General features: G+C 42.2%; 1 non-coding gene across 1 annotated transcript; it reads left to right on the forward strand.

Annotated features, from left to right (window-relative positions):
• The first annotated feature begins 9,458 nt into the window (after window positions 1–9,458).
• On the forward strand, window positions 9,459–9,530 carry Trnam-cau (transfer RNA methionine (anticodon CAU)). Its single transcript has one exon. It is a non-coding gene; the product is annotated as a tRNA-Met (tRNA).
• The last annotated feature ends 211 nt before the right edge of the window (window positions 9,531–9,741 follow it).

Here is a 9,741-nt window from a genome sequence, read left to right on the forward strand (position 1 = left end):
GATTGTCCTTCCGCGGAAGCGTACTTTCCCTTACGCTCTTCTTCCTTTTTATTAATTTTCGCCGTTTTTTTTGGGGTGCTCTTCCGCTTGGCTTACTCGGATCGGTTCGTGTTGTTACAGCAAGAGCAGCCTCCCGTTCTCTGGGCTGAAAAATCCTTCCTAACAAACTACCGTCATTAAAAATGAACGTAAATTTATGCTATCTTAGCAGCGGCAACTCTTCGAGACCTTCGCCGCCACCGAGCAGCAGTGGCAAAGGCAAATACACATTCTGCCCCAAAAACTTTCCTTTAAAATGCAAATTTCATTTCCACCCTTCGCGTTCGGGGTGGGGGTGCGTTCTTAGGTCGTCTTTTCCCCTTCCCATCCCTTCCCCCGAAGTGTCCTTCGATTGGCAAATTTTGCTGCTTTTGTTGTTGGTAAGGGTGGCCCAAAGAATCCTGTTGCCCGAAAGGTTTTTGCTAAAAAAAATGCGTATCCTGATGAAGAGGAGAGTGAAAGACAACAAACACACTCACACAAAAATAAAACCCCAAAGAAGGAGAAGAAAAAACGCGTGGAACATGGACAGTGGGAGTGGGTGGGAGGGTTTGAGGTTAAAAAAAACCAGCAGCAGAGCGTAAAGTACAAAAAATCAACCCCCTCACGGTTAAATATTCTGGAAATTATTTTTCACGTCCCGTCGGTCGGTCGTCGGCGTGTTCTCTTCCTCTCCTCATTCGTGCAGCTCCACTTCGCAGCATCCCCCCTCCCCGCCCCAACATCAGTTGTGCCATCGTCCCTTCCGGTTGTTATCCTTTTTGTTCCTCTCTACTTTCCCGCTACTTTTCCTCTCCGTCGCCAGAAATTGCCACTTGCTCAACCGTGGCCCCTGGGCGGCCCAGTTTTTTCTTTCTTTTTCTGTGCCATTTAATCGCCGACACACGCACGCACCAAAACACAACGGCGGCAACACTTTGCTTTCCGAAGAGGGCGAGCGCCCCCTAAACTGCGGCTTCTGCTTCCTGCTCCTCGGTGCGCATCGTTTGTTTCTTGCGCGCTTGTATTGCTTCTTTCTTCGTGTTTTAATGTCTCCTCGGCCTCGTGGTGGTGGGGCCAGGGAGGACAGAGAGTTTTAAGTGAGAGTGTGCTTAAAAACAAGATCTGCCAGAGGCAGCTGGGAAAGGGCGGATGGATGAAAGGGACATCACTGAACTAACGGCAAAAGGCCTTTAAAACGGAAAGCCTAAAAATGGCTAAAAGGCTTCGTGGGTTGCGGGGGGCGAATAAAAACATGGCAAGGAAAAAAGAAGCATCAAGGAAGCTGTGTAGGCAAGGAAAATCTACCCCTAATTTATCAGGGCTACCACCCCGCCAGGTCGGCCATTGAGATGTGGTGTTGGACGCCATACTCTTGCCCCATACACTTGCCTGGTGGTGGGGCTTTTTTGCTCGTCCCTTTCTCCATCGTATTTTTTTTTTGTTGCTCCTCTCGGCGAAAGATAGCAATTTGGTATTAAAATGAAATGAAAATCGCACCCTTCTCCGCGCACCGCACGGTACGCGCACTCTTGCATTGCGCGTTTGCGCGTGGTATGCTATGTAATCGGGTAGCGAAAGGATGATGGGTCAGCAATGCGCGAATGGCCGCTCGCGTTAGATACGCACGCGGCGGGGATGGCGCGAGAAGGATGGGTTTTCGCGGACGGCCTACTATGGTGAGTGAGTCGTTCGTTTTGCAAAAGCGCACCACAGTAGAGAAAAAAAAACGCACTCAGACACCTGAGTAGCTCGTTCGCGCCAACAGGGAGGGTTATGGTTAAATTTGGGTCGCTCTCGTCGCTCGCTTTTTGCGAAATTAAAGATAATTACATATTTTAGAGAACTTAAACAGATATTGAATAGTCGAAGTTAACATGAATAAGTAAAATGTCTGCCAAATACAAAATTAATACATAAAAGGAAACAGTGTGGTTCAAATCAGGAAGCCGTTCCTCTTAAGAAGCATCACACATAATCTCCAAAATTAGAAATTAACTAAAAAATCAAGTATCTCTTAAGGTTTTTGAATCTGTGGCGATAAATACATCGCTAAAACATGAATGTTCGATGTATCTATCGTACGTTTCAGATGTGATCCTCGAGCGAAAGATCCCGAGGGATAAGCACACGAGAGTAGCCATGCCGTTGAACTTAGGTATTATTTCTTCGAGCCACGAGTTTCAAGATCGACCCATAGATGAACTATAATGTCATTAATATTCAAGATGTTATTCAGATTTGTTTCATTAGATAAAACCCATTATAAAAACAAGTAATTAGAAAACTTATTCAACTCTCAACTAAGATATTTTATATCAAAATTATTTTTTCCGAAATTTCAAATCCAGAAGGTCTCTAGGATACTCTTATGTGCGGAAATACTAGAATTCATAAATACGCGGTTTTCTTTATTTGACAGTTTTTTTAGCACCTTTAGCAATAATTTCATGCATACGTTGTAAAATGCAAAACAAATTCGCTTTTGGTTGCATTAAAAAAAAAAACATTCAAGAAAGGCACGCACAATTTTAATCTCCAGTCATAATCATGTACAATAATATATTTTCTCAATAGAACCTACCACTAAATTTACATGATAATGAGGTTTATTTGGAATCCAGTTAGAATTTCCAATGTGCCTGTACCAAAACGGGAGAGAGTAGAGTTTAAAGTGTACGAAAAATTATGGAAACTTCTGAAAACTCATGCAATGGCGTATCTCAGGGACAGCCTGCACCAAACAAAATTTACAAAGTCGTCCCCCAATTGATCTTTGAAAGCGTTATTTGACGTACGTATGATGTGATTCACTGCGAGAGAATCACTAATCTGCGAGGCGAGCTAAATCCTGAATGAGTCCAAAAAAAGGCAAAATGTGTAAATAAATAAAATTTCAAAGTTGTCAAACCTCCTCACCAAGTGTCTAAATAGAAGATCTAAAAGACCACCATTTCTAATATAATTATAGCTGATTATAGGCATAAAAGACGGTCAAAGTCTGAGGATAGAATGAAAAGCTCCAAATTTATATCTCAACCACGAGCATATCACAGGAACAGCCTAATTTAGCTCGTATAGAACATTTATATTCTATTCAAATTTGACTGTTTTTCTCAACATTTTACAACATATTCTGTTTAACTTACAGCCGTGTCCTAAGCATCATCCACAACACTACCAATCTTTCTCCACTTCTCAGCCATTTTATGCTCAAATGTAGCGTGAAATTAAATACTGGCTGGACGCGGCCTCGGCAAATGGCTTGCAATTGGTTAAACCAAACCAACCCGACTACCACAAACCACCTGGCCTGCGTGCATTAGTACCTCTCCCCGTGCGCTGTGTGAAGTGGCTTTTTAGTCACCATTTGCTGTCTGTCTCGCGCCGGCAAGTGTCGGTCACCAAACGGAATGGATCGAGTGAAATATTTGCACCCCAAAACCCCCAGGCACAACCGCACAGGAAGGCACATTTAATGAATCGCGAATGGCAAATGTGGCGTAACGGCGGCGGCAGCGGCGGCAGCGACACTGGTCAAAAGGACGTTTGCGCGCAAGGGGGGATAATAAATTTGAAGATTTTTCATCAGCCAGCGCGAGCGGCCCTTTAGTCCTGTGTGACCGAAAGAGTGATGGAGAGACACACTGATAACACACACCCCCCTCCTCTCGAAAGCCTACGACTTTGTGCACTCGCCTTAGCGCATTAGCTGCGATGTTATAAATTATTGAATTCTTCCTTTGCGCGGCCAAGCTCTCCAGTCTCAGTTGTGATGAAGGGGGACAACTGGACCTGGAAAAGGAACTTTTGCACGGGAGGCTGGAGATCCTTTTTTTCTTCTTCTTGATTATCACAGTGTCCATTTTTTGGTCCTTCTTTTCCAACGCACACACACGCGCACACTTTCTAAGCAATTGCAAGGAAAGGGCAACTCCTGAAAAGGTCAACCCCGTTGAAGAAGGGCACGGACAAAGCACAAGTGCGCGGACAAGGGTACACGACGCGGGTACGGCAACGGAGCTTTGCGTAATTTTATAATTTTTTAATCCCAAAGTAAATAAAACGGTCGAGCGCGAGGTCGGCTTTTGGGGTCGCGCGAAAAAAAAATGGGATTTTTATTCATTCGTCCTCTCTCGTTCTTTTTTTTCTGGGGGGGACTGCTGTCGTCCAAGGATGCTCTGGTTCTTTTTTTTTGTTGGAGGGGTTGAGGGCAGTGAGTGAAAGATTTGAATCTCCGGTTGCTTGGATGCGTCGCTGGCACCACTGGGGGTTTCAAGTGGGTTTGTGTTTGCGTGGGGAGGACCAAGAAAGGATAAGTAAATAATGCAGGTTAGTTGGTGGGGCTGGAGCGAGAGAACGAGACAGGGAGTTTGGAGTAACCAGAGTGGAGTAACTAGGTGGAGTGTTGTATGTACACCAGCTTCACCAGGGGGAGGATAGCCAGAACCTGAAATTAAGCTAAAAGTAGGCCGAATGTAAAAGGAGAAACCCCCACACTTTGCGTGCTTACTTCGGGGAAGGTTTTTTAGACAGAGTTTTCAAAATTCCTGACAAAGAAAATGGTTTCCATCCGCACAAACTGGGACGCAATAATTTAGTACTGAGATTATGGGGGGGGGGGGAAAATGTAAAACCTATATCACATCTACCAAATTTTATGTTGTAATTAAAAGAACTACACTACATCTAATGTACAATTATTTCTGAAATTATAAAAAATGAGTTGTGTAAGAAGCTCGACTGATGAACGAAACCATGATCCGGAATACGGAATACAGGCAAAATAATAGGACTCTTGTTCCAAACAAGAACTTTTTGCGATAATTGCAGCACTTTTTACGACAATCGGAGCATTTTTTGCGACAATTGCAGAACTTTTTGCGACAATCGCAGCACTTTTTGCGAAAATCGCAGAAGTTTTTGCGACAGTTGCAAAACTTGTTGCGACAATCGCAAAACTTTTTGCGATAATCGCAGCACATTTTGTGACAATCGCAGAACTTGTTGCGACAATCGCAGAACTTGTTGCGACAATCCCTGCACTTTTTGCGACAAGCTTAGAATCTGTTGCGACAATCGCAGCACATTTTGATACAATCGCAGAAATTTTTGCGACAATTTCAAAACTTTTTGCGACAATCGCAAAACTTTTTGCGACAATCGCAGCACATTTTGCGACAATCGCATCACTTTATGCGCCAATCGTAACACTTTTTGCGACAATCGCAGCATTTTTTTGCGACAATTGCAGCACTTTTTGCTACAATTGCAGCACTTTTTGCGACAATCGCAGAAGTTTCTGCGACAATCGCAACACTTTTTGCGATAATCGCAAAACTTTTTGCGACAATCGCAGCACTTTTCGCGAAAATCGCAGCACATGTTGCGATAATCGCCGAACTTTTTGCGACAATTGCAGAAGTTTTTGCGACAATCGCAGCACTCTTTGCGACGATCGCAGAACGTTTTGCGAAAATCGCAGCACATTTTAAGACAATTGTAGCACAAAATCCATAATAAGGAACACAATTCTAAAGGAAATTTTTGAAAAATCTGGTATTGATTCTTATTTCCAGATGAGACAGTGATTATTGAATAAAATGAGATTTTAACATAGAAAACTCTCACATTGCGCTTCTTCAAAATACCAAATCCTAACAATGGGCTGACATAGGACGAGTTGAAGACTTCAATTAAGATACGGGTTAGCCATTTTCCCATACGCATGGCACCGCACGACCCAGACCATAAGGTACTTTCAGGACAACTAGATAAGATTGAGACGTTCGTAATTAAGGCTTGTATAATGAATTGGACGAACAGCAATTAAGCCCAAGTAATGCCTGAGAAGTGACTTGACTGAGTTGGAATTTAAAACATACTTCACTCATACCAAATCATGCCTATGTTTAAACGTGCCTTAGGACACCGTATCATCATAATTCTTGTCCAATTTTGCCACTCAACTCAACTCCGCTCAGCCCCGTGCCATTACCGGAACATCGATCCCAACTTTAGCACCGCCAGCTAAAAGCCCTTTAATGTGCCCATCCCATCCAGACTGGCCAGTGGCTTTTTTAATGGTTGGAAGATTGTTGTTTTTGCCAAACCACCAACCAAACACAAAAAAGGATACTTTTATTACCAAAAATTTTCACTTTGCAAATTTACATACACACACACAAACACTTACCCTCTCACTTACACTTTCTTCATTAATGACTGTTGTTATGTCGTTTTTTTTTGGGGAGGGACATAGGGAGGACAGCAAGCTCAAGACCGAACTCCTTCTCACGCTCCTGGCTTGCTTCGGACGAAAGCACAAAGTCTAACTGCAGGCGCAAGGGCGAGTTAAAACGATAATGGAACCGAAATGGCTCGTCCGCCATTGCCAGCTGAGCCGGAGATTTTGCACCGGTGCACCACCGGTGGACTAATTTTTCCGTAATTTTCCTATCGCAGCGCAGCGCCGGTCATATGATGCCGCTTTTAATGTTCCATTTGCTTTTATGGCCGTCTTTACTTCTTTTTTTTTTTTTGTTTTCTGTTGTAGGGGAAGAGGAGGACCGAAAAAAAACTAATCGTCGGACAAATAATGCCATCATTATTATCCTTCGCGCTTCTGGAGTGAGGGCACCGGTTGGATCGCGAGATAATGCCGCCGAAAGAAGAAAAGAAACACACACACCCGGAAGCTGAAGCTCTTTCAACCTTTGGTCGGTAACTGCCGCCAGGTGTAGAAAGACGTCCTTTTGAGCCAAATTCAAACCAAATTTTGAAAAATGTTTACTTACTTTAATTAAAACGTATCCCTGGTGCTCGGGTGGAAACTGAGCAATCTATTATTGCCGCAAAGGAAACCATGGTAACGGCGCGATGGTAATTGTGATTTTTGTCGCTCCAATGGGCTTATTTTGGTCAAACAAAGCTACACAGAACAGGTATAAAATGGTTTAACAAACGCTCAAAATCAAAGGTTATTTATATTTTATGTTATTTATATACCAATTTTGTCTATTTCTAGCAAAGATAAAACCATTGCTTTGTGCTCCTTTCTGGCAGTGTGTCAGACGATTGAAACAACACTAAGCATAAAGCACATCGCTGTTACTATTGACAACGCATTTCAGCGGCAGTTGTGTAAGGGAGTAGGCACTTTACTGGGATTTTCCATTCCATCTTCAACCTTCCAGTGCGCACACACCGCCAGTGAGAGGATAATTTGCATTTAAGATTTTTGATTTGTTTATTTCATTATTATCCCTCCAGCGCGGCCAGGTGCATTCGGACCTGCCAGACCATCCCTGCAAAGAGACGACGGCCACGGACTGGGATTGGAGGCAAAGGCTATTGAAAGTTGTGAAAAGATAAGCTGAGCAAATTAACGAACGGAATTTTTGGGTGTTTTTGGGCAGGAACGAAAACGGCAGCAAAATAAATCACCATTCGCATACTAGCAACCAGAGCAATCGAGAGGACGCTTTAACGATGGACGCAGCACCCCATCTCACAGACTCGAGTATCGTACTGCCGGTTGGATAACCAGGGGCACGCTGTGGCTCGCACTTCGAACGCGCTCTGATTTCGCTGATTGGACAGCTTAGAAAAGTTTGGGTCTGAAGTGATTCAGGTACGTGTACCGGGGAGTGTGTTTAGAGTAGCCTTGGATTTGCTGGGCAAGAAATTTTAATTTTTGATTACAATCAAAACAAACCGGTGAACCGGCGGGAGGGATCAACCTGCGTCAAATCGTGCAGTAAACCGACCCAACAAACCTATCATCGGTGGGTGGTTTGGGGCAGGGGTAGGGAGATTCCCATTGTGACCGGAATCGAATTATTCAAATCTGTAAAACGATGATGATTCGTCGAAGGTATAAGTGATCGACAAACATTGAACGGGGGCTGCGTCTGTCACTTCCTGCTTCAAATGGATGAGGCAAAATGTATGCAAACAAACCGTAGAGCTTTAAGTGAAGGTTTGAGAGGATCGTTTTGCTATGCCAATTGCATGCATTTAGGCGACAAAAAGATAAATCATACTTTTGTACTATAAATTAGTCATTTTTTTATTCAACGTTGTTTGTATATGAATCAGCAGCACATTATATTGATAACATTTTATAGAACATTTTCTTGTCAATATTTTTCCTCAAGTTTTATTGATGTTTAATGCTTCTTTTTATTGTTTTATTGCTATAAAATATTTCTATTCTTCTCGTAAGCTAAACTATATGGATAGCAATTACTAGTCATTTGCTTAACACGAAGTTATAAAACAAATAAACATTCATTTGAACCTTGATTGATGTTTGGAATTATGAATCGATTCTCCAACATTCGATATTATAGATTCTTGCATGTCTTAAGATGCATGTGCTGTAAGACTTAACTGGTTGGACAGAAAGGAACACCAGAATGGTCGATTGGATCACAAAGTTTTTTGAAGAAATTTGTTTTGTTCTGTTCTGTCCCATGTTGTTGAAGCGAAACGAGAATGATACCAAACCATCGCTACGATCGGGTTGGCCCACGAATAGAGAACATTACTGGGACTCACATACAAGAAGAACATAATTGTGTTGTGATACCCATAGGATGAAGATTCATGAATTTTCAAATTTTATGTTAAAAGTCATTGATTCATTTTGAATATTCCTTCAAATTCTTGAATCAGAGTTATCAATCTGTGTATAAAATCCACAACAAGCATACAGATAGAGCGCACCCACGACTCCGACTCCGACTCCGACTATTGTTAGGCCGATTCCGGCAAACCACTAAATACGCTCGTAGTCATCCGAAGTCATCATCGGATCCTCATCAGACGCAAACTATCAAAATAATACATGGGTAAATATATTTTTCCAGCATATTTTTTTATTGTTTATTTTTGCAAAGACTTTAAGCCGATTGGCTTTAATCGCCTCATTACAGGGTTTTCCAGGGGTTCTCATAGTTGTGGGACACTTCCTTGAATTTTTCTTATGGGAAGTGAACTTCATTTGATGCAAATTGAACTCTACGGTACCCGTTTTGGACAGCTCCTATTAGAAATTCCTACTGGATTTGTCCAACAAGGGTGCTGTAGAGTCCAATTCCCATTACATTAAGTTCATTTCACGTAAGAAGGAATCAAGAAAGTGTCCCACAGCTATGATAACTCTTGGAAAACCCTGTAAGTCGATAAAATAATTCTAAACGTAAAATCTAACATTCTTCTTGGCCATTTGTGGCTTACAACTTTTTTTTTCAGCCTCAAATATAAAAAAAATACGTTACATAATTGATTTCAAATGAATAATTTAGTCATTTTATCGATACCTATAACATTCGTAAAAAAACTAGTACAACAATAGTGATCAAATCAACCCAAAGTCGAGACCATATCAAGTAATGTTTTTGATCTGATCTCAGCATACTAAGCCATTCGCAACAAGCAGAGTGGCGCAGTGGAAGCGTGCTGGGCCCATAACCCAGAGGTCCGTAGATCGAAACTACGCTCTGCTAGAAATATGTGAGGGATTCTCAGGTTTTTCATGGTCGAACTTAACTTTTTTTTTTGAGAGACGGAATGCAGTCGCGAGACCCAAAGCCTCTACAAAAACAAACCAACCAACCAAGCACTTCTGATCAATTGTCAAAACACCTCACACACTATAATCACTCTGCAAAACCTTCAGAGCTAGCTTTTTAGCATCTAACAAACCTTCATTTTTCT

The sequence above is a fragment of the Anopheles coluzzii genome, chromosome 3, assembly GCF_943734685.1.
Source record: "Anopheles coluzzii chromosome 3, AcolN3, whole genome shotgun sequence".
In the NCBI taxonomy this organism is placed as follows: domain Eukaryota; kingdom Metazoa; phylum Arthropoda; class Insecta; order Diptera; family Culicidae; genus Anopheles; species Anopheles coluzzii.